Below are 22948 nucleotides of genomic sequence, written 5' to 3'. Positions count from 1 at the left end.
GGTGTCCAGTGGGAAGGGAGTCAAGACCCGACACAGAGAGAGAGAGAGACACACACACACACACACACACACACACACACACACAGAGAGCTAGGGAGTGGCTTATCACAAGACGGATGAAAATGGAGCTACACTCAGTCCAGGAGAGAAGGCAAAGAGGGAGCAGCTCAAAACATAATGGGTTTTGATGACACAAATGAGGAAAGAATGCTTTCAATAACAAGGGGGTCAGTAATGAGAGATAACAGTTTGAAAAGTGATTGGCAAAGGCAGTTTCAGAAAATACGTCATTTAAAATACAACACAGGCTAGGTGTGGGGGATAATGTACTACTGAAAGACGTGACAAATGTTGATAACAGCTCCTATATATATATATATCCAGGGCTTCCCAACATGGGGGTCAGGACCCCAAGAGGGGTGGCCAGCTGATATTTTGGGCTGGTGAAGTACGAGGCAGCAATGGATTGTCCTCTCTGCGACAAGTCCCACTCTCATGCATACACAGATCCTTTCCTCAACTCTGCTCTCAGCATCCTCCTCCTGAGACTCTCAGAGCGCTGTCACAACTATATTCAAGGTCAGAAATCACACGACACCAGGTTACAGTCCAACAGGTTTATCAGAAATCACAAGCTTTCGTAGCGCTGCTCCTTCTTCACCTGACGATGAAGCAGTGCTCTGCAACCTCGTGACTACAGATAGACTTGTTGAACTACAACCTGATGTCGTGTGACTTCTGACCTTGTCCACCCCAGTCCAACATTGATACCTCCACATCATAACTATATTCAAGCACTGACAGTGGGGAACGGGAGGGTTAAGGTGCAAAATTCTCAGTGGCATTTCGTTAAACCAATGAGGCTCACGCTATGATACAGTCACGACATCATGTCTCTTTTTAGATAGAGACACCACACGACTGTTGCACACAACAGTACGTTTACCAATTGGCTAGCTAACTCATGGCTCATCAATAGAGCCACGCAACTATACAGAGAGTCTGGCTTTCACCCCGTATCCTGTAAACATTTTCCCTTCCACTTTCTCCAAATTCCCTTTCCAACATTGCTGCTTCCACTGTGCTTTCAGGCAACATGTTCCAGATCCCAACAATGTGTTTAAAAGAAAAAGTTTCCACACTCATCCAAGACCTGTTGAGACTCTCTGGGAGTCTCAAACAATTACCGTTAGCCGGAGAAATCAATTAGCTTCTTTGGTTTAATCAAATCAAGTATCTCCACTGGTTCCATGGAGACCTGAAGATGTATAGAAGTGACCTGCACTCTAGCCCCATTCTTCCAGCCTCAGACTGTCATGGTGTTGCCACACTGGCTTCAGTGCCAACACTTGGCCTAATTATTTAGGTTCAAACAGTTACTAAGCTGCGGGGGAAGAGGTTCCGGGGGGGCGGTGATGGAATAGAGGGAGCCTTCAGAACCAGGCATTCTGATGTCACAAACATAGACTCATGCAAAGTCACACACTCAAACTCCCTGTGGTTGGGGGGGTGGGGGTGGACTGGCCATTAACCATGAGCCATTCCCCTGTTGCCTGTTGGCATCAGCCTGAGTCACCTCACTGGGCTGTTTCTCATTCTAACCCCTTTACAGTGTTTTTTTTTTAAAAAGAGAAAAAACTGTCTCCATTGATATTTTCTCGAAATTTTCTAAGCTGCTGCACGTACAACAATAATTTGCACCTTTTTCTATTCACTTTTGAAACATGAGCGTTGCCCATCACTAGTTGCCCTTGAGAAGGTGGTGATGAGCTGCGTTCCTGAACCACTGCAGTCCTTGTGCTGTAGGGAAACCCACAATGCCCTGAGGGAGGGAATTCCAAGATTTTGACACAGCGACAGTGAAAGAATTTTTGAAGGTCAGTGAAGGAATATTTCCAAGTCAGGATGGCGCTGGCTTGGAGGGGACCTTGCGGGTGGTGGTGTTCCCACGTATCTGCTGCACCTGTTCTTCTAGATGGAAATGGTCATGGGATTGGAAGGTGTTGACTCAGGATATTTGGTGAATTTCTGCAGTGCATCTTGTAGGTGGTACACACTGCTGTTACTGAGTGTTGGTGGTGGAGGGAGTGGATATTTGTGGACATGGTGCCAATCAAGGGGGCTGCTTTGTCCTGGATGGTATGAAACTTCTCGAGTGTTGTTGGGGCTGCACCCATCCAGGCAAGTGGGGAGTATTCCATCACACTCCTGACATGTGCCTTGTGGACAGGTTTTGGGGAGTCAGATGGTGAGTTACTCACTGCAGTATTCCTAGCCTCTGACCTGCTATTGTAGCCACTGTGTTTATATGGTGAGTCCAGTTGAGTTTCTGGTCAAAGTTAACCCCGAGGAGGTTGATAGTGAGGGATTTAAGCCGACACCTTCAGTGTGGAGAAGTGACCTCAGCACCCTTAACTTTACAGAGACAGAAGGAAACAAAAGGAACTACAAGCTCTTGTGCTACCCAACTCCTCATCTGACAGGAGCATAGAGCAGAGAATACAATGTGCAGACCCTCCACCATAGCCTTACATCTAGAAGCTGATGGTACAGATTACAGACATGGTCTAAAGTCACTCCATAGATGAATTGTACTTCAAGGTGATACACTGAACTGGGTCACTCCATGCTCAGAATGTTGGCGCTGGATGGGAATAGCAATTAGGCGAATGGTGAATTCCAACAAGATGCACCTCATTGTTTTGACACTTTGTGTTTGACATAAATATCAGAAAGCAGTACTCATTCCTGAACTGACCAACTAAAGCGCTCCAAAAGGGGCCTGTAATCACCATCAATGTGTTTCCAGAACACATTGTGAAGGCACACTGGTGCCAGATGTTTGGTGAGGTGGGGAATCAACCAAGGCTCCTGCTCCTGGTTTGACCACATGAAAGCGCTGTGCTCAGAAACACAGCGGCCAACATCAGGACCCAAAAAATCTGCCTCAGCCCCGAGCTCCAGAATGCTTCCTTGACCTCGCTTTCTTCCGTCGAGATGCTGTGACCCAGCGTTGGGTCACCCAGCCTGACCTCTCCGCATACGATTCCGTGCCACACTTCGTTTGTGAACTCCCTGCAACCTTCCATCATGTTAAAGACAAGATGGTGCCATTAGGCCACACGAGGGGAGCAGAGCGGGAACACTGCTCACGGTGGGAGTTTCCAACTCGGCTGAAGAGCCAAGTATCGGGACAGTCGGACGCAGCCCGAGCTGCTGAGTATTCCCAGCATTGTCCTGTTTCTATCCCGAGCAGCAGGAGGACATGCTGCTGTTTCACTTTGATGTAGACAGTTCGCTGATGAGCATGTACAAGGAGGACGAGCTCGTTGGTGGAAACAGCACATTTCAGGGTGGTGCCCTGCAGGTCGGAACATGTCCCATTGGATGACTGTACTCCGAACCATCCTGTTATTTCAGTGCCTGTGTTCTGGAAACTCATCAATCTTGAGCCCTGTTGAAATACACCTTCTCCTTCGGTGATTGCATTTAAAGCACTTTAGAAAGCCTGCGAGCGAGCAAACATTTTAACCTCCTCCCTTTCCAGCTATTTTCAAATTGACATCTTCCCATGTGTTACCTCACGCAGTCCGAGTTATTTCAGCTATTCTTTCAAAGGGAGCATCCACTCGATTTGCAGGAACCAGCAGTGTGAATACGGCAAACCCAGACAAAGGGCAGGGCAGAGACAGGAAAAGGACAGGCTACGTGCTGTCCTGGAGGCTAGTGCGCACTGCAGTCACTCAGACACATCCAGCACACTGCAGCAAGCTCGGGTTTAATAGCTTACTCTTCCCCTAATCCCAGCTGTGGAAGAAATTCCAGACTGGGAACATTGAGTTCTGTCACAGGAGTGGGTTCCTCCTGCAGGATGGAGGATTCAGCTAGATACCCCTTCAGCAGATGTAGTGGGGCAAATGCCAAGGAGCTTTCATTTTCCCAGAGGGGACGCCGGTCCCTGGCATCACTCTGTGAATTGTGAACCATCTGGAGAGGCACAGAACCTTCATACATGACTGACAGAGGTCATTGTTTAGAAATAAGGCGCTGTCAATCTTTGGAATGCAAGGAGTTAGGGATGCTCCTTCACCACATAGTTTTAAGATTGGGATAGACAGATTTGTGTGCGCTCAGGGAGCACCTGAGCAAGTGGAGTTGAAAGCCTGAGCTCACCCAGGATTATGGTGAATAGCACAGCAGGTTCAATGCACTGCACGTTTGCTCTTACTTCTCATCTTCTTGTCTCTAGCATTATTTTAGCGCCTTTCCATGTCCCACTGCCATCTTAGGCTGTCTAGCACCATCATCTCTTTTGCTGTCCACACTAGCACAGGCGCAGACACAGACCACTTTGCCTGTGGTCTTCATCATTATCCTCACTTGCCCCCTGAACTTCAATGACCCAATGAGGATGTGCCCTTACCAGGCACAGTTCTCTTGGTAGCACTCCCAGACCTCCAGGCCATGAGGTGGTGTATTCAGGTCCCACTCCTCTGAAGAATTTCTTCTCTCTCAGAAACTTGTTAGAGAGACTGTGGAGGCTGGATGGGTCTTCAACCTTATTCCGAGCCAAGTGCAATACATCTTTGATAAACAAGGGAGCCAAGGGCCATTGGGGGCATATAGGGAAGTGCAGTCGAGACTACAACCTGGTCAACCATGTCCTTATTGAATGGTGGAGCAGATTCAAAGGTCAAATGGCCTATTTCTGCTCCCAAGGCCTACGTTTGGGAGGAGCAATTCCTCCCCAGCATTTGAGCACAGAAGTGAAGGCTGACTTTGGAGTACAGTTCTGAAGGAGCGCTGCACTGTCAGAGATGCTGTCTGCCAAATGAGACACTGAACCAATGTGCTGTCAGCTCTTGCAGGTGACAGTAGAGGATCCCCGGGCACTATATCGAAGAGTAAGGGAGATTCCACCTTCCAAATCCACTCCCTCTCCCTCCCAGATCTTGGTCAATATTTAACCCTCACTGAAGAATAAAGAAAACTGACTAGCTGAAAATGATCACACTATGATGATGTGGGACCTTGCTGTGAGTAAATTGGCTGTAGCAATTCTTACAACATTGACCACACCTCAAAAGCACGTCATCGGCTGGGAAGCACTTTGACAACAGTTGGTGGCCAAGGAAGTTGCTCCAAAACTACAAGCCTTTTTTTCCCCTCTTTCTTTGTTCCTGCTTTTCAAAACAAAAAGTCCCAGTTACATGCCTAACTAAGGTAAGGTCACCATCTGGAATGTTAACTGTTTCTCACACCGCACATGCCACCTGCACTGCTGAGGTTATCTAGCAATCTCATTTCTCATTCCAAAGACGCTTCTATTGACACCTCCCTCCACCATGTTCACATCCCAGGGAGTAAAAGTATCGACTTCCTTTTATCAAATCCAGTTGTAACGTTTCACCCTGCATTGATTGATCCAAGACAGTTAATGCATCAATAATCAGACAGGCTCTGGGGCCCGTGGCCTAACTACCATCCAGATTTCACAACCATCAGCATATCATTTCCCTAATGCTGTACACTTGCTGGAGCGAAAGGGTAGCAGTCCTTGACAAACAGTGAAAGGATGAGGAAGATTGGCTAGAGCTGTTCTTGCACAATAGGCCCAGACTTGAAAAATCGTAATAAATCACTCTCACAGCTATCAACCCAACTTAAAAAACACGCCAACAACCGTGAGCAAACATGTGAACAACCCAACCCTGAGGATTAAAAAGAAAATATCCGAGGCTCTTACTCATCTTTGTGGGGTTGTAGCTACTGTATATTGCCTAAAGCACGCATGGTTCCCTTCATGACTGTTTTCTTCTGACTTACTTAAAACTTAATATGGCAGACTCAGACAAAAGAAAAGTGCTCTCGTCATATCCCTGCCTGACTTTGCCTGTTTTAAATTATATACACAAGGAGACGGCCTGTATTTAATTTCCCAGCACAGCAACAAAATGAGTACTCTCACAGTCTCGTGATCCAGAGGCCTGTGAAAATAACCCAGAAAAATTCTCTCGGATGCTACCATTTGAGAGCTTGAACTTAGTTAAACTTCAGGGAAGTCCTTACCCAGTCTGGCCTACATGTGACTCCAGACCCACATCACTGGGGCTGACCAATGGGGCGGACTAGCCTGGCTGTAAATTGCTGATCAGCTGTAATGGAGACTCTGGCTTGCAGCAGTTCAAGAGGACTTCCCCGCAACTTGTGAAGGGCAGGAGGGACGGGCAATAAATGGCGGCCTGATGAATGAAGAAACAGCAGTAACAGCAACACTTCTGCACCAGCCCCTTTGGCCCTCGGGCCATTTCGGGCCTTTGACCGGCTATTTCAAAAAAAGTGGATGGTCATTCTCACATCTCTGGAAGAAAGCGCAGAGTTTTTACAGCACAGAAAGGGTTCCTTTGGCCCACTATGTTCATGCTGGTCATCAAACATCCATCTTTTCCAACCCCTTTTTCCAGCACTTGGCCTGTAGCCTTGTATTCTTTGGCGGTTTTGAATGCTAAACTAAATATTTCTTAAATGTTTTGAGGTTTTCCACCTCCATCACCCTTTCAGGCAAGTACCCATCACACATGAGTGAAAAAGCCTTTGCACAAATCCCCTCTCAACCTCCTGCTCCTTACCTTAAACTGTGTCCCCTGGTTACTGTACCACTCTACGCAGGGGAAGGATTTCTCCCTGTCTACTGTATGTCCCTCTAAACTTTATACATAGAAAAATTTATAAATTTATAAATATCTAAAGGTATAAATAGAAAGCAGATAAAGGTAAGGTCACTACAGTCCTGGAGAGCCACTCTCTCAATAGAGAGAGAGGGAGATGACAGGTAGCAAGTTTAACCCAAGGGTCACCATGCCTCAGGAGAAGTTGAGAGGGATAGTCCTTCATGGTAACCTCGGGCAATATGGGAACTGAACTCACACAGTTGGCATCACTCTACAAACCAGCCATCTAACTGAGCTAACTGACCCACCACATGAAGGCAGCTTCTGGTAATGGCACATAATATAAATAGCTCAGGGCCCCCAGAAGGTGGTCCAAGTTTAAGTGACACCTGCCTTGAAACTGTGTTTTAACATACCTGGAAAGGTTAATTAAAAGAAAACACCGTCTGATTCAATCATTGGCTGAAAAGAAAGGCGAATAATAACACAAGGCAAAAAGTCACCTGATTAATGCAGAAATTGGGGCACACCATTTTAAAAAAATGAACTATCTGAATTCTATTCAGGCATTTTTTGGGCCATCCAGTGTAATGCGGCCAAATGAACTGAACAAGAAACTAAAAGAAATGATTAGCTGAACCTCTGCAAACTCGAGGAAGTGAGTTTGGTTCCTCAGAAGTTTCTGTCATTTCCTCCTCCAGCGAGACCCTACTGTTGGTTAAGAGCAGGGGGTCTGTATGGGAGAGGCAGAATGTGAAGGAACAGGAAACCTGCTTTAAATCTCTAACACAGCCACAATATATCCATTCGAAGGCTTACAAGAGGAAAGCAGATGCTATCTTCCCCTCGGAAACAGCTAAGATTCTCAGACGTCTAATTGTTGATACTTTATTAAGATATTGGTGAGGCAGCTCAGCCTTGTTGCTGGGGCCTCTGCATCACATCTGCTGAAAGCAGAAAACAGAAATTACTGGAGAAACTCGGCAGGTCCAGCAGCAACTGTGGAGAGAACGCAAAGTTAACATTTTAGGTCTAGTTCTGAAGAAGGGTCACTGGACCCGAAATGTTAATTCTGATTTCTCTCCTCAGATGTGGCCAGACCTGCTGAGCTTTTCCAGCAATTTCTGTTTTTGATGCCGAAAACAAACAGATCTGCACATTTGCTATTTGTGGGAGACTGCTGTGTGTTGATTGGTTGCTGTGACTCCAACATTTCAAAACTATTTGGAAACATTGAGAGGTCATGAAAAAGGCAGTTTAACCTTAAAAGGAGGAGCCACCCATTTAAGGCCAATGTCAGGATACACTTCCTCACACAGACGGTGGAGGAAGTCTAGAACTATGTCCCCATTCTCCCTCAGCCCATGACCAAAAGGCTAGGGGCGTGGAAGAACAACTGAGATGAATAGATTTTTGAAAGCTAAGACTTGCAGAACCAACACAGGTCAACACAGTGAAGGTACAGAATAACCAGGAACTCATGGGACAACAGGACATGCCTCAATGGGCTGACTTGGGAAATATGGCTCAAGAGACAATAGCCTAGTGGTATTATCATTGGACAGTCAATCCAGAGACCCAGGGAATGTTCTGGGGAAACGGGTTTGAATCCTGCCAAGGCAGATGGTGGCAGTTGAATTCAATAAATATCTGGAGTGAAACAGTCTAATGATGACCATGAATCCATTGTTGATTGTTGGAAAAACCCATCCGGTTCAGTCATGTCCTTTAGGGAAGGAAACTGCCATTCTTAACTGGTCTGGACTATATGTGACTTCAGACCCACAGCAATGTGGTCGAGTCTTAACTGCCCTCGGGGGCAATAAATGCTGGCCTAGTCAGTGATGCCCTCATCCCGTGAATGAATTTTAAAAAAAGACTCTTGGTTGTAGAAAAGCTGTGAGGGATGTTTATGCTCTGGAATGTCAGAAATTAATTTCAGAGAAATATACTCATCGGAAGTGCAACTGTGGAGGAGCGCAAGAAGCTTTGCTCCAGATCTTCTGTAAAGATTCCCATGAGGGTAATGGTTACAGGAGAAATGGCAGCAGGTATATAATGCACAGATTACACCATCCTCCATTTCACACAGCCTTGCCTAACCACAACCTCCTTCACCACACCCAACCTCCCGCCCCCACCCCCGACCAACCAAAAAAAAGCCCAATGCTGAATGTCAGCTCCATGATGCAGGCTGCATGGCTTTGATATATTCTCTCAATAGCTCAGCAGCTTAGCAAGACACTTCCAAGTATCTGCATTAATGGGGATAATAAATTTGTTACAAAGAAAGCCCACAATGTTACACCCAGCCATCAAGGAGAGGCTTTGTGTGAAGTTCCTCAGGCATAGGGAGGAGTCAGACAAAGCCTGTGAGTTTTATTGCTGGGCAAAGTCTGTCATCTTAAGATAGCCGAGATTACTGAGAAACTACACTTTGTACTCAGATTCCTGACTTGACATCATTGTGCCCATTAAGTTTACATCCTTAAACTCAGCACCTTCCAAATCTGCAACCATCTAGGAGCACAAGGGGAGCAGATACATGGTAACACCACCACTTGAAAGTTACCCTCCGAGCCACTCTCCATCCTGACTTGGAAATATATCGCTGTCCCTTCACTGTTCCTGGGCCAACTCTTTCCCTAACAGCACTGTGGGTGTCCCCACACCCCAAGGACTGCATCAGTTCAAGAAGGCAGCTCACCACTACCTTCCACGGGTTAGTTGAGTGAGCTCAGCCAACAATGGTCACTGTATTGGGTTAAGTGGTTACTATGGGTCGGGGATGCCCTACGTTCACATTTTACTCAGATTGATGATAAATCCTACCTGGATTCAACCACTAGCTGTAAAGGGAGTTTAATTACCAATTAATTTTAAACTGGTAAGATTGAATTAACAAAGTAGAAAAAAAAATTAGGAGATGATGGTCCACGTGACTTATTGAGAATGGCAATCTCCTCCTTAAAGGAGGTCCCAATCACTCCATTGGTGACCCCTCCCTCAATGCCACATCAGTGAGCTGTGCGACCTTGGAGTGCTTCATACTTGACATGACTCCTCCACAGCTACAGTGTCAGGACTGAACACTGGGCAACAGTGGGAGGCTGTGGTGTAATTATAATTCCACTGGACTAGTAATCCAGAAGCCCAGGCTAATGTTCTGGGAACAGGAGTTCAAACCCCATCAGGGTAAACCTGAAAGCTAGTCAACTGTGGCTACATCCAAGCTGACATTGTCCTTTCCCAGCACTGAAGACAACAACAGGAGCAGGGAGCAAAACCAAACCCGTTTGCAATGCTAGCTTCCCATTACTCAGTAGGTATTGAGGGGAGGCCTTGGTTTAAAATAGTTTAAATGCCAGCAGAAATTTTAATATAATTGCCTGTGTCCTCTTAGGATTTAAAGTGGGAACCCTGAAATGGAGCTCTGCGAGCCACACAGATTACTTAACAAAGGTTACAAACAAAAAGTTTTCTTGTTTAATTTAATAAAATTTAACATTTAATTTCAAAATTAAATAATTATTTAATTTAAAAATGAAATAAATTGTTTTGAAAAGTGCAAAGATAACAGTGACTAAAGATGATCATCGTGGTCTGACAAGAGCTGAAACTGTTAACCCAGCTTCTCTCTCCACAGATACTGCCTGGCCTGTTGAATATTTCCAGCACTCTTCTTATTTCAGATGTGCACGCTCCACAGCGTTTTGCTTTCCTACTGTTCTGTTAGATATCACCAGATGGCAGAGGGGGGAAAAAAAAAGACTGGAATGTCATAAACTGCCTGGCCATCAGGATGTATTCAAGACAGATTTAAAAGTGAACTTTGAAATCACCAAAATAACAAACATTTGCTCATGTTCACCTCTAACGCCACGGTATCTGAGCGGTAATTAACACCGCGACAGCTCCCCATCACAGAATGCTTCTTATTAAAATGTAACTGTGCTCAATGACATTCAGCCTTGCACTGAGGAATGATAACTCCTCATACAGAATTACTGAGCACAGAAGGAGCCCAGTTTGTTTTTTATTTTTCATTATCACATGGACAAAGATGTTGCTGGCAAAGCCAGCCTTTGTCAGCGGTAACTAACTGGCCTTGAACCGAGTGGCCTGCTAGGCCATTTCAGAGGGCAGTCAACAATCAACCACAATGGTGTGGGTCTAGAGTCACATGTAGCTCACACATGGAAAGGATGGCAGGTCTCCTTCCCTCAAGGATATTAATGAAACAGATGGGGGTTTTTGTTTGACAACAATTGACGATAATTATCTTTTGATTAGTTGAATTGAAAGCTACCCAGTTTACAGTGGTGGGATTTGAACCCACTGTCCTCAGGCAGCAGCCCAAGCCTTTGGCTTACTAACCCAGCAACAATACCACCATTTTTCCATGATGGACTTTAGGCTTCCTTCACATTACTGAATAGTAAAGGGATTTTGGATTAAATAAGGAAGTGAGGAAGAGCCTAAAACATCCCGTGACAGAACAGGGGAGTTGTCCCTGATGAAAGATCACAAACCTCAGATATTAACTCTCTCTCTCTCAACACAAATGAGGACTAACTCACTACTTTTCTTTCCAGCATTTTGCTTTTTCTCCCCCCACCAATTCAGATTGCCAGTATTGCCAGTGCTGTTCTGCTTTTACAGTTGTGCGCTCTGGACAGTATCAATATCACATTGTTGCATCTAGGGGGCTTGCCGTGTTTCATATGTTCATTCCAGGAAACACTTAGCTGCTGTTAAAAGCTGGAGGGAGTGCGGAGGTTGTGCAGGTGCTATATAAATGCAGGTTGCTACTTCTTCGAAAAATGAAAACCTGGAACTCCTAACAGTCCCTCACAAGGAGAAAACAGTTTGTAAGTGAACAGCAAAAGCTCACAAACTTCCCCAAGGCCTCCCTGGAAGGAGTGAATCGTATTCATTTAGTATCTTCTCCCTTGTCGGCGGCTACTGAATGACCTTGCTCCGGTTCGATTGCCAACAAACGTGACTGAGCAAGGTCCATTTGACTCCTCCATTCTCTGCTAGCTCACCGAGGCTTCAGACCTCCACGTGGGCCTTTGTGTAAGCTGATGGGCATGCCTGCAGGCAGGCTTCAAACTGCACTTGATTTTTATTTTCCCCTTTGGAGGTTAGGGACATGTTTTGGCAGTTAGTTGGGAGGGGAAATGGTAAAAGACTGATCGAATTGCTCAGAAGCATCCCAGTGATCCTATCTAGCCCAGCAGCCCATGCTGCTGGGAGCAGATAAACAGTGCCTTCCTGTTCAGCTGCATATGTTTACCTCCCAATGTCTTTCTGGAACAGAGCAGGCGGGAGAAGCAGACAGGCTGAATCCTGATTGGGGTGGGGGGGGGTGAAGGACTGGTCCATTGCTATATTGAACAATAATGGCCTCAGTCCGAGAGCTCTGTCTAAGGGACAGTGATTAACCCTGGCCGCCTCCTCAATAACACAGTAAGGGAGAGCACATCCCTGTTTTTAAAGAGATTCTGATGCCATCGGACCACATTTGTTTTGTTCCAGGGTCCCCGGCCCCTGTTGCGTCCCCCCCTCCCTCCCACACTGTACTTGGCCCCCCACCCCCACCACCACCACCCCCCAACCCCACCCCGAGCTGTTCTTACACGGCTGCTCAGAGACAGAAAACAGCCACGAAGGGCCCGGCTCAGTCTTTTCTTTTGGCCAGGTCATCTCTTTTTGGGGCTCTGGGGGTACGGGGTGGGGCATGGGAATGAGAGTGAGTACATCAGGATCCTATAACTGGGCCTTCAGGGAGCCGTCTGCTATCCTGGAGTTGGCAGCTGGCGAAGAGAGCTGGGACCTTGGGCCTGGCACTGCGATTTCTCTCCTTGCCCTTTTGTCTGGATGCTTTGTATCCCCTCCTCCCCCATCCCCCCCCCCCCAAGCCAAGCCACAGCCCCACCCCAGTCCAATCTAAAACCCTCTTTTCGTGGATGTATCTATATTCTTTGTGGTTCCCTATTGCTCAGCAACTTCCATAAGACATAGGAGAAGAATTAGGCCATTCGGCCCATCGAGTCTGCTCTGCCATTCGACTGCGGCTTACGTGTTTCTCAACCCAATTCTTCTGCAACCCTCGACTGCCCAAGCCCCTGATCTTTCCTTAAATAAGGGTCCTCCAAATCTGTTTGCAGTATTCTGGCTCTGGTCTGACCAGTGCCCTGTACAATTTTAGCCAAAATAAAAAAAATGGACAGAGCAGATTAAAAAAAAACTACTCCACTTGCACAGCACACGGTTTCCAGAAACTGAGTGAGTTTTTATGATGCCGTTGGCCTGCAGAAAAATATCCCGCAGTGAAAGGCGATAAGTTAAACTGTGGTGAAAACTGTCAATATAATGACACTCACCAATCTCATTCTCATTAGCTGCATACTACCCCCATTCTTATTACCATTTATACTTAGGGTGGCGATGGCCTAGTGGTATTATCCCTGGGTTGTTAAATTCAGAGACCCAGGTAATGTTCTGGGAACAAAAACAGAAGTTGCTGGAAAAGCTCAGCAGGTCTGGCAGCATCTGTGAAGAAAAAAAAATCAGAGCTAACGTTTCAGGTCCAGTGACCCTTCTGAGGAACTGAGGAAACATCTTCCTGTATACAGAAAGGTCACCTCAGCAGCCAACGCATCTGTGACTAATATCCTCTTGTTAACAAAACGTTACTCAATGACAATTGTGATCCTGAATCCATGGGGAGGCAAATCAATGCAGTCAGTGTCAAAAAACATGGAGCTGGAGAAGTACAGCAGGTCAGACAGCATCAGACACTGTCTGACCAGCTGTGCTTTTTCCAGCTCCATGTTTTTTGACTCTAGCTTCCAGCATCTGCAGTCTTTTCTGTCTCCAAGTCAGTGAAGCTAGTGCAGTTGTGGTGGCCAGTTCCCGTCTATACACTAATTCGACGCTTGTTCCAAACATGCTAAGCGATACTTACAAAAATTCATTCCCCTCCCCCCACCAAAGCCACTGCTTTCAGTGTTAAGCAGCAAAGGATCTAGCCCTTGCATTGTAATTCCTTTCCCATGGGTGTTTAACAAGGGAATCCCAAAAGGCGTTGGAATTTTTTTACAGAAGGTGACTGAACACATACCTGCAGAACACGTTCAAAAGCTTAACCAGCCTAATTACAGGACACTGTACAGACACTGTCTAGAAGTTGCTGCAGACAGGTGTGGAATAACGTCATGAACACATCAGTGTCTCCCAGTCCAGTCTCCATCAACCACTGGCCAAAGCACGGAAACTGTCCAAGACCACTGAAGCTTAGGTGGGTTATAAGGGGATGGGTCTGGGTGGGATGCTCTGAGGGTCGGTGTGGACTTGTTGGGCCGAAGGGCCTGTTTCCACACTGTAGGGATTCTATGTAAATTCTATGTAAAATGTAAGTACTGCACCATCTACGAGGCCAACTCCTCAGGTATGGTGGGCTGTTCCCAACTCCTCATTGAAGGAGGGGTGTGACTAGTGAGAGGTCATGTGCCCCTTCACGGCGATTCCAGAACTAGAATGGCATAGTTTCAGAATAGAAGGGCTACAGACTCGAGAACTCCTTCTCTCGAAGGATTGCGAAAATGAGCAGGTCATTACACATGTCAAGTCTGCCCTACCATTCTCGATCATGTCTGACCATCTACCAGAATGCCACATTCCTGGGAACTCCTACATCCCTCAATGTCATTAATGGCTAGAAATCTATCAATCTGTGCCTTGAACATACTCAATGACTGAGCTTCCACTGACCTCTGGGGTAGAATTTCAGGGGACAAATTTTCCTCAAAACAAAAACAGCCGCCCTCCTATTTGCAGACTCTATTCTCTGCTTCTAGACCTCCCAACCCAGCCGGATCAAACAGCCTTCCCAATATCGACTCTGTCTATCCCTTTAAGAATTGTGTAAAGTTTGAGGAACTTCCGAACTCCAGAGAATAACTGTCCAGTCTCCTCAAGCCTTCCTCATAGGACAGTCCCACATCGCAGGAATCAGTCCGGGGAATGTCATTGTACTCTCTCTCTCTCGGGCAGGTATATCTTTCCTCGATCAAGGGAACCAGAACTACAGACAATACTCCAGGGCCAAGCTCTCATCAATGCTCTAGACAATTAAAGCAAGACTTCCCTCTTCCTGTCCTTACTAATTGTGTGCTGCACCTGATCGCTCGCATTCAGTGATTCACATACAAGGACTCTTTTTGGTTCCCTCAGACATCAACACTTTCCAAACTTTTGGCATTTATCAAATACTTGGCATCTTCTCCCAAAATGGATAATCTCATGTTTATTCAAGTGCAACTCTATCTGCTGTGCTCTTGCCCACTCATTCATAGGATTACAGTATCCCCTTTAGTGCAGATAGAGGCATTCAGTCCATTGAGAATTGATTGACCCCCAAAGAGCATCCCATCCAGCCCTGTAACCCTGCAGTTCCCATAGCCAATCCACCTAGTTTGCACATCTTTGGACTGTGGGAGGAAACCGGAGCATCCGGAAGAAACCCACACAGACACAGGGAGAATGTGCAAACTCCACACAGACAGTCGCCTGAGGGTGGAATTGAACTTGGGTCCCTGGCGCTGAGAGGCAGCACTGCTAACCACTGAGCCACAGTGCCACCCTACTCTGTGAGTCTAAATCTCCTTGAAGCCTCTTTGCATCTTCCTCAAAACTCACAGTCCCATCAGGTGTTGCATCATCTGCAAAGTTAGAAATCTTTGGAATTTTTTAGCCCAGACAAATGTGGAGGCTGGGCCATGGGATCTCGTCAGAGTGGAAATTTTGGGCTTTGTTTTAAAAGGAGATGAAGGTTAGGAGGACAGGCAGAAAAGCTTAGGCTCAGATCAGATCAGCTGTGATCTTACTGAACAGCAGAGCAAGTTTGGGTAGTGGGTGTGGGTTCCTAGGGCCTCTTCCTGCTCCTATATTCTGCTTACATTCTGATCTTGTACAGAGGCAGAAGACATCAACACAACTAACATTGCAACAGAATGCCATCAGCCATTACCATTTCAAACCACAGGGCAGCAGCTGGGCGGAATAGGAATTGGAAACAGGAATTTATCATTTTGAAAGTGTTAAAGCCCTTTATTTTCCCTGCAGGTCTCACATCTCCATTCAGCGTAACAATCTGCTGTTTCCCATTGTGATTTTAGAATCGGATAAAAATGCTGCACCGTAGCAGGCTATTCAGCCCATCATGTCCATCCTAGCCCCCTACAACTCACCTTGACCCACCCTCGACCTTCCCCTTTCAGCTGTACAAATCTTCTCTCATCAGGTAACAATCTAATTCTCTTTTGAAAACTATGACTGAACCTGGTTCTGCCATATTCTCAGGCAGGGTATTCCAGATGCTAACCACTAACTGCATTTAAAACAAAAACCTTTCTCCTCACATTGCCATAGGAACATAGAAAGTAGCAGCAGCAGTGGGCCATTCAGCCCTTTGAGCCCATTCTGCTATTTAATCATGGATGATCATCCAACTCAGTACCTGTTCCTGCTTTCTCCCTAAACTCTCTCATCCCTTTAGCCCTAAGAACTATATCTCTTTCTTGAAAACATTCAATGTTTTTGGCCTCAATTGCTTTCTGTGTCAGAGAATTTCACAGGCTTTGTGAAGACATTTCTCCTCATCTCAGCCCTATATGGCTTACCCCTTATCCTGAGTATGTTCCTTTGCCAATCACCTTAAGTTGTCAACCCTTCCACCAATAGGAAGGAGCCTCGCTGTCTCCTCTACATGAAGGAAAAACCGAAAGGACTGCGGATGCTGTAAGTCAGAAGCGAAAACAGAAATCGCTGGGAAAGCTCAGTAGGTCCGGCAGCATCCGTGGAGAGAAATCAGAGTTAATGTTTCAGATCCAGCGACCCTTCCTCAGAATAGTCCTCCGTTCTGAGGAAGGGTCGCTGGACCCAAAACGTTAATTCTAATTTCTCTCCACAGATGCTGACAGACCTGCTGAGCTTTCCCAGCAATTTCTGTTTTTGTTTGAGCTGTTTACTCTGCTGGGGCATCTTGTGATTCTAAGCAGCTTCATCGAATCCCCACATCCACCTTCCCTTCTTGAAGGAGACCAGCCCTATCGGTCTATTCTCATCCTCAGGACATTCCAGTCATGCCAAGTACAGAATAAACAAACATTTTCCAGAGTTCAGGACCACCACCACCCCCACCATCACCACCACCCCCACCGTCAAATAGCTGATGCAGCCAAAGCGTCAACAGGTCTGAGGGGAGACCGTGGCACCATGGTAATGACACCCGACCAGCAACCTATAGACAAGTTAATGGTCTAGGCACCCCGGTTCAAATCTCAGCACGGGGCAGCTGATGGAACTCGAAAAGAGAGAGACAGAGACAGAGAAAGAGAACCACTAGTGGTTTAACCAGAGAGTCACCACCCCTCAGGTGACGTTCAAACCAAATCGCCTTACAGACGCATCGTGACTAGTTGCAGAGGTCAATGATGGACTGGGATAAAGTGTCAATCCCTGTCTCCTCCTCTTTCACAATGGGACCGTGAACCACATCTATGACTCACATCCTACTGGAGTGAACACCCGCAAACAGAACAGAGAATACTAACCATGACAACGAAACAATCATTAAAGTCTTAGGTTTATCTACTGAACGTCAAATTAATTGGAGCTGTGTATACATGCTCGCTAACAAACAGCGCTGGAAGCCATCAGAATCTTTCTCTCTCTGCAGCCCCTGATCTGGGCACAGAGAAAAGGTTTCATCTGGATGCCTCTGACTGCCACACATGAAGACATCGCCATTCGAACAGAGAAGGAAGGAAAAAAGACGACAGCTCGATAATAATAACCAGAGAGATCCTGCCCTCAGATTCCACACCTATTAACACACACACCCACCCACTGCCGGTAGCTGGCTGGCAGATGCAGTTAATGTTCCACAATGGAGGAGACTGCTCCCTTTGTGCAGTGAAGCTATACTGGAACTGCTTGGAAGTTTGTTACTGGATGGATTTCATCAGCATAGAATCTCTACAGTGTGGAAACAGGCCCTTTGGCCCAACAGGTCCGCACCAAACCTTACAGCATCCCACCCAGACTCATTCCCCTATAACCCACCTAATCTACACATCCCTGAACACTATGGGCAATTCTGCACATCTTTGGACTGTGGGAGGAAACTGGAGCACCCGGAGGAAACCCACGCAGACACGGGGAGAATGTGCAAACTCCACACAGACAGTCACCTAAGGGTGGGATCGAACCCAGGTCCCTGGCACTGTGAGGCAGCAGTGCTAACCACTGTGCCACCATGCCACCCTGGATTTACTGGAGAATCCACCCTTAGTCGGCAGAGAGAGGTGTCCCAAACAGAGGCAAAACATCCACGACATTATTGGAGGAGCAAATTGAAGCTGATGAGGATTTGAATGAATGAATCTAGATGGGCTCTTCATATCAAGACTCATGTATCAAATGCTGAGATTACTACAACTACCTGCATTTGTAAAGCACCTTTAACATCCCAAGTCGCTTCAGAGGAGTATTCTCCATCAAAATTAGCCCCGAAGCACATTAGGACAGGTGACTGAAAACCTGGAGAGGGGCAGATTGTACAGACATTCGCAAAGATAGAAAGCAAGGTTAAAGAGGTCTTTCTGGGGACAGGGAATTTCAACAGGTTGGGCCTATGTCTTTAAGATGGTTGTTGGTTAGAGAAAGATGAAAAGAAAACATTCAACTGAAAGCAAAACGCAGTGGATACTGGAGATCTGAAACAAAAGCAGAAAGTGCTGGAGAAACTCAGCAGGTCTGGCAGCATGTGTGGAGAGAAACAGAGTTAACGTTTCGAGTCCAGTGTGACTCCTCTTCAGATGTTTGGGAAATGTTTGAGTCAGGGGCTACAGGGTGGAAACTGTGAGAAGTTCTGATAAAAAAAAGAGCAAACACTCCTTCATCTCTCTGTACCACTCCATCGCATCGTTGCGGTTGGTAGTGTTTCTTGGAAATTCCACTGTTTTCATTCTTCCTGAACCAGGGGTCACAGCCTAAGAATATGGGTAGGCTATTTGGGACTGAGAGGAGGAAAAATTTCTTCACCCAGAGAGAGGGGAGCCTGTGGAATTATTTTCCACAGAAAGTGACTGAGGCCAAAATATTGAATGTTCTCAAATGAGTTAGTTACAGTTCTCAGGGCTAAAGGGTATTGGGAGGCAGGGGGAACAGGGTACTGAGTTGGATGATGAGCCATGATCATTCGGAGCACCGAATGGCCTACTCCTGCTCCATGTTCCATGTTCCTATGTACAGTACTGGCTCTGTGTGTCCTTTTCAATGCCATACTGATGGTATGTGCGGGGCCCACATCACAACAGTACAAATATGCAGCAGTTTCGTGGAAGTGTTTATCAAAAACCTCAGACAGACTCATCCCCCTTCTCTGTCACTGCGTGGTCTTAGGACCACATCACAACAGGCTGATTTAGGAGAAGGTCAAGTCAAGAACTGTGTTCAGGCTTAGATTTCTTCATAACACACTACACATTGGATAGTTACACGGAATACAACTGCGCCAGAGCAAGGAGGTGATGTTGGGACTTCTGCAAGAAGCTTGTCAGACCTCAGCTGGAGTATGGTGTACAATTCTGCGTGCCACATTACAGGAAAGATTTAAACACACTGAAGTACAAAAGAGATTTATGAGAACGGTTCCAGAGTAAGAAACCTTAGATTGAAGAAGCTGGGACTGCTCTCCATGGAGTGAAGGAGGCTAGGAGGAGATCCGACAGAGGTTTGAAAATCAGGAGCGGATTGGACATGGTAGATTGGAAGGAGCTGTTCCCTTCCCGGAAAAGGAGCAAGAATGAGAGAGGGCAGAGACGCGCGAGGGTGACATGAGAGAAAACACTTTTACATTGATACCAGGAAGCCCTCCCTGGAAATGTGGAGGAGGCAGTGGAAAAGCTTCCTGGATAGTGAATTGGGATTTGGGGGAGGTGGCTGCCACTGAGGGAGATAAGGAAAGATGAGGGTGACTCTGACTTGAGGAACCTCGGAGCGAGTGGGGACTGATCTGGAGTTCACAAAGACACTTGCAAAACACTCAAGAGGTCAGGAAAATGGCCTGTATCTGGGCGTTCAACGATTCAAGTACGTCACCATTCAGCAGGTCCGACACTGGGAAACGTCCCCCGCCATCTTTTCCCCAGGGTGGGGGAGTCCAAAACTAGAGGTGCATAGATTTGAGGAGAGAGGGGAAAGATTTAAAAGGGACCTAAGGACAACTTTTTCACACAGAGGGTGGTGCATGTATGGAATGAGCTGCCAGAGGAAGTGGTGGAGGCTGGTACAATTACAAACATTTAAAAGGCATCTGGATGGGTACATGAATGCGAAGGGTTTAGAGGGATATGGGCCAAATGCTGGAAAATATAACTTGGTCAGATTGGGATATCTGGTTGGTGTGGACGAGTTGGACTGAAGGGTCTGTTTCGAGCTGTACAACTGTCAGACTCCGAGGGTAGTGAATCTGTGGATGTTGGGAACACCCCTACTAGAAAACTTCCTTCCGAGTCTCACTTCGCCCGGACGTCGGAACACCCCCATCATTCCTCCATTGTCAATGGGTCAAAATCCCGGAATTCCCTTCCGAATAGCACTGCAGGTGACCCGATGCCACTAGGACTGTTACTGTTGAAGGAGATGGCTCACTACCACTCTCTGAAGGGCAATTAGGGATGGACCATAAATGCTGGCTTAGCTCAGGATCAGAAATCAACTAATTATGCTGGATCGTAGTGTCAGAATAAAGGGGTGCCAGCTTAAAACTGAGATGTGGTGGAATTTCTTCTCTCAGGGGGTTGAGTGTCTATGGAACTCCCTGCCACAGAGAGCTGTGTGTGGGGGCAGAGACATTGGTGGAAATTTAAGGCTGAGGTAGATTCTTGATCTATGGGGAAATCAAGGGTTATGGGGCAAGGGCAGGAAAGTGGAGGTGAGGAATATTGGATCAGCCATGATCCTATTGAATGGCAGAGCAGGCTCAAAGGGGCTGAATGGCCTACTCTTGTTCCTATTTCTTATGGTCTTATCAGTTAAGGACGCAATGTGTGATTTGGTTGGGAAGAAAAGAAAGTCAAAATGATCAAGGGAATGCGTATGACAAAAAAAAAAAATCAGGAAACAAAAATCCGTGACTGGATTCTGAAATGAAAACCACATGTCCAGATGCATATCGACTGTCACTTCAGCCCTGGTCCCCATTATCTACAGCACACACTTCTCTGGAAGCATCTGTTTCCTCAGGACAATTATGATACAGGTAACCACGGAAACGAGCCTGTGGTCAAAGAAAAGCAGGCTTCAGTTGGAGCTCTCCCATCGGTTCAGGCTCTAACCAAAGTCAGACACTTCCACAAGGGCTGGTTGCGAAAACGCCCGACGCTCGGAAAACGAGATCTCGGATTGTGGGAGACAGAACGAAACCGGGTGAACTGCGTTGCCGGAGATTTTGTAACAGCGTTGATTGCACTGTCTCGATTCCTGCTTTTGTTACAGCTTCCGCCCTACGAAGGCTGCTACTCTATTCGCTCCTGGAAGATATCCCCGCTACAAAGTCACTTTGGGAAATAAGACCAACACTGCGTTAGTCAGTGAAACAGGGTTAGCCTTCTCCAGGAAGGGACGGAGTCGTTCCTGGGGAACGATGGGATAACATCATTCGAAAGGGGAAGGGTTTATCAATTCACAGGGGTTCCACAACCATATACAATCTCAGACAGTCAGGATTCACCATAACTGCAGAGAAGATCTATCTATATTAACAGGCTGTAACTACAAGATGTGAAGTATACATGGTCTACAAAGTGCTACTGTTTTGTTTTACAAAAACACCAAGCATGGCATCCTTCCATCGTACTTTGCAACACTGGTGTCACGTGATAGAGCGAACAGACCCACAGGAGGTCACTCAACGTGCAACTGTTGAGTGCAATTCACTCGAATTATGAAGTTGCTTCCTTCGCTTTTCATTTTTAATCGGAAAAGCTGCTTCCTCACGAGGACAGCTGTCTTTACAAATTGCTAAGTGCACTCGATGAAAAGAGAGATGCAATTTTTCCATCGTTTTCTCCCTGTTCAGTCATGCCTCTGATATCCGAGTGATCATTCCCAGGCTGATGGGATGAGCAGGTGACATTCTCCTGCTGTCAGTCACTGTTCTGTTAGCTAGCTGTCAGTAAGATTCATCAGTGATGCCTCTCTCTCTCTCTCTCCCAACCCCATAAATGGAAAAGAGCATGGCTCTCGATGTATCAGTTCCCCGAATGGCAGAGCCACAAACCTCACATCATCGCAGCAGCTTGAACAGGAATCTCCACAGTACCCCTGCAACAGCCACCACACCAGTACAAATCCTTACCCCGCGGCTGAAAGGATCTCAAGCAAAAGCTACTCTAACTTAAAGATAAAGAAATAATTTAAATCGGAAACAAAGCAAAGAAGAAACTCAGGGACTATTAAGTAACTCATGTGTCCCAGAACAGCGTACAGTCTAGAAAATGGCTGTTCAGCCCATCGAGGTCTCACCATCTCTTTCAAACAGCAATCCAGTTAGTCCTACTCACCAGCTACTCTCCCACACACCAGACTTAACTTTTTCTCCCCTTAAAGTATTTATTCAGTTCCCCTTCAAATGGGTACAATTAAATCTACAAATCCTATAAAGGGGATGCATTCCAAATCCTCACCACGCCCAGTAAACAACAAGAACATACATCATGGTCCAGCACTCAGAAAAACCTCTCCTTGCCGAGATCCCACAGTTTGTGTGGCTTTCCTTTCATGGGGTGTGCTCATCGCTGACAAAACCATTTGTTGCCCAATTATCATTACCCTTGAGCTGAGTGGCTTGCAGGGCCATTTCAGAGGGCAGTTAAGAATCAACCACATGGCTTTAGGTCTGGAGTCACATGCAGGCCAGACCGAGTAAGGATGGTGAATTTCCTTCCCTGAACGTAACAATCAGTGATAGTTTCACGGTCACCATTGCCAAGGGTAGCTTTCGATGCCAGACAGGGTTAACTGAATTTAAATGCCTCCAGCCGCTGTGGTGGGATTTTTACCCATTTCTCTAGAGGTGGTCTAGGGCCTCTGGATTACAAACCTAGTGACCGTTACCACTGCCCCACCATCTCCACGGTGACCATTACCGCTGCTCCACCATCTCCACGGTGACCGTTACCGCTTCCCCACCATCTCCACAG

At 46.5% G+C, this 22948-nt stretch overlaps 1 protein-coding gene across 3 annotated transcripts in view; it reads right to left on the bottom strand.

Annotated features, from left to right (window-relative positions):
• rreb1a (ras responsive element binding protein 1a) overlaps positions 1-22948 on the bottom strand; it is a 229577-nt gene that overhangs the window by 62782 nt on the left and 143847 nt on the right. The window lies entirely within an intron of this gene.

This window comes from Rhincodon typus, chromosome 2, assembly GCF_021869965.1.
Source record: "Rhincodon typus isolate 14 chromosome 2, sRhiTyp1.1, whole genome shotgun sequence".
In the NCBI taxonomy this organism is placed as follows: Eukaryota; Metazoa; Chordata; class Chondrichthyes; order Orectolobiformes; family Rhincodontidae; genus Rhincodon; species Rhincodon typus.
Note: the sequence above shows the minus strand (reverse complement) of the source record. Positions and strands in the feature narration are given on the sequence as shown.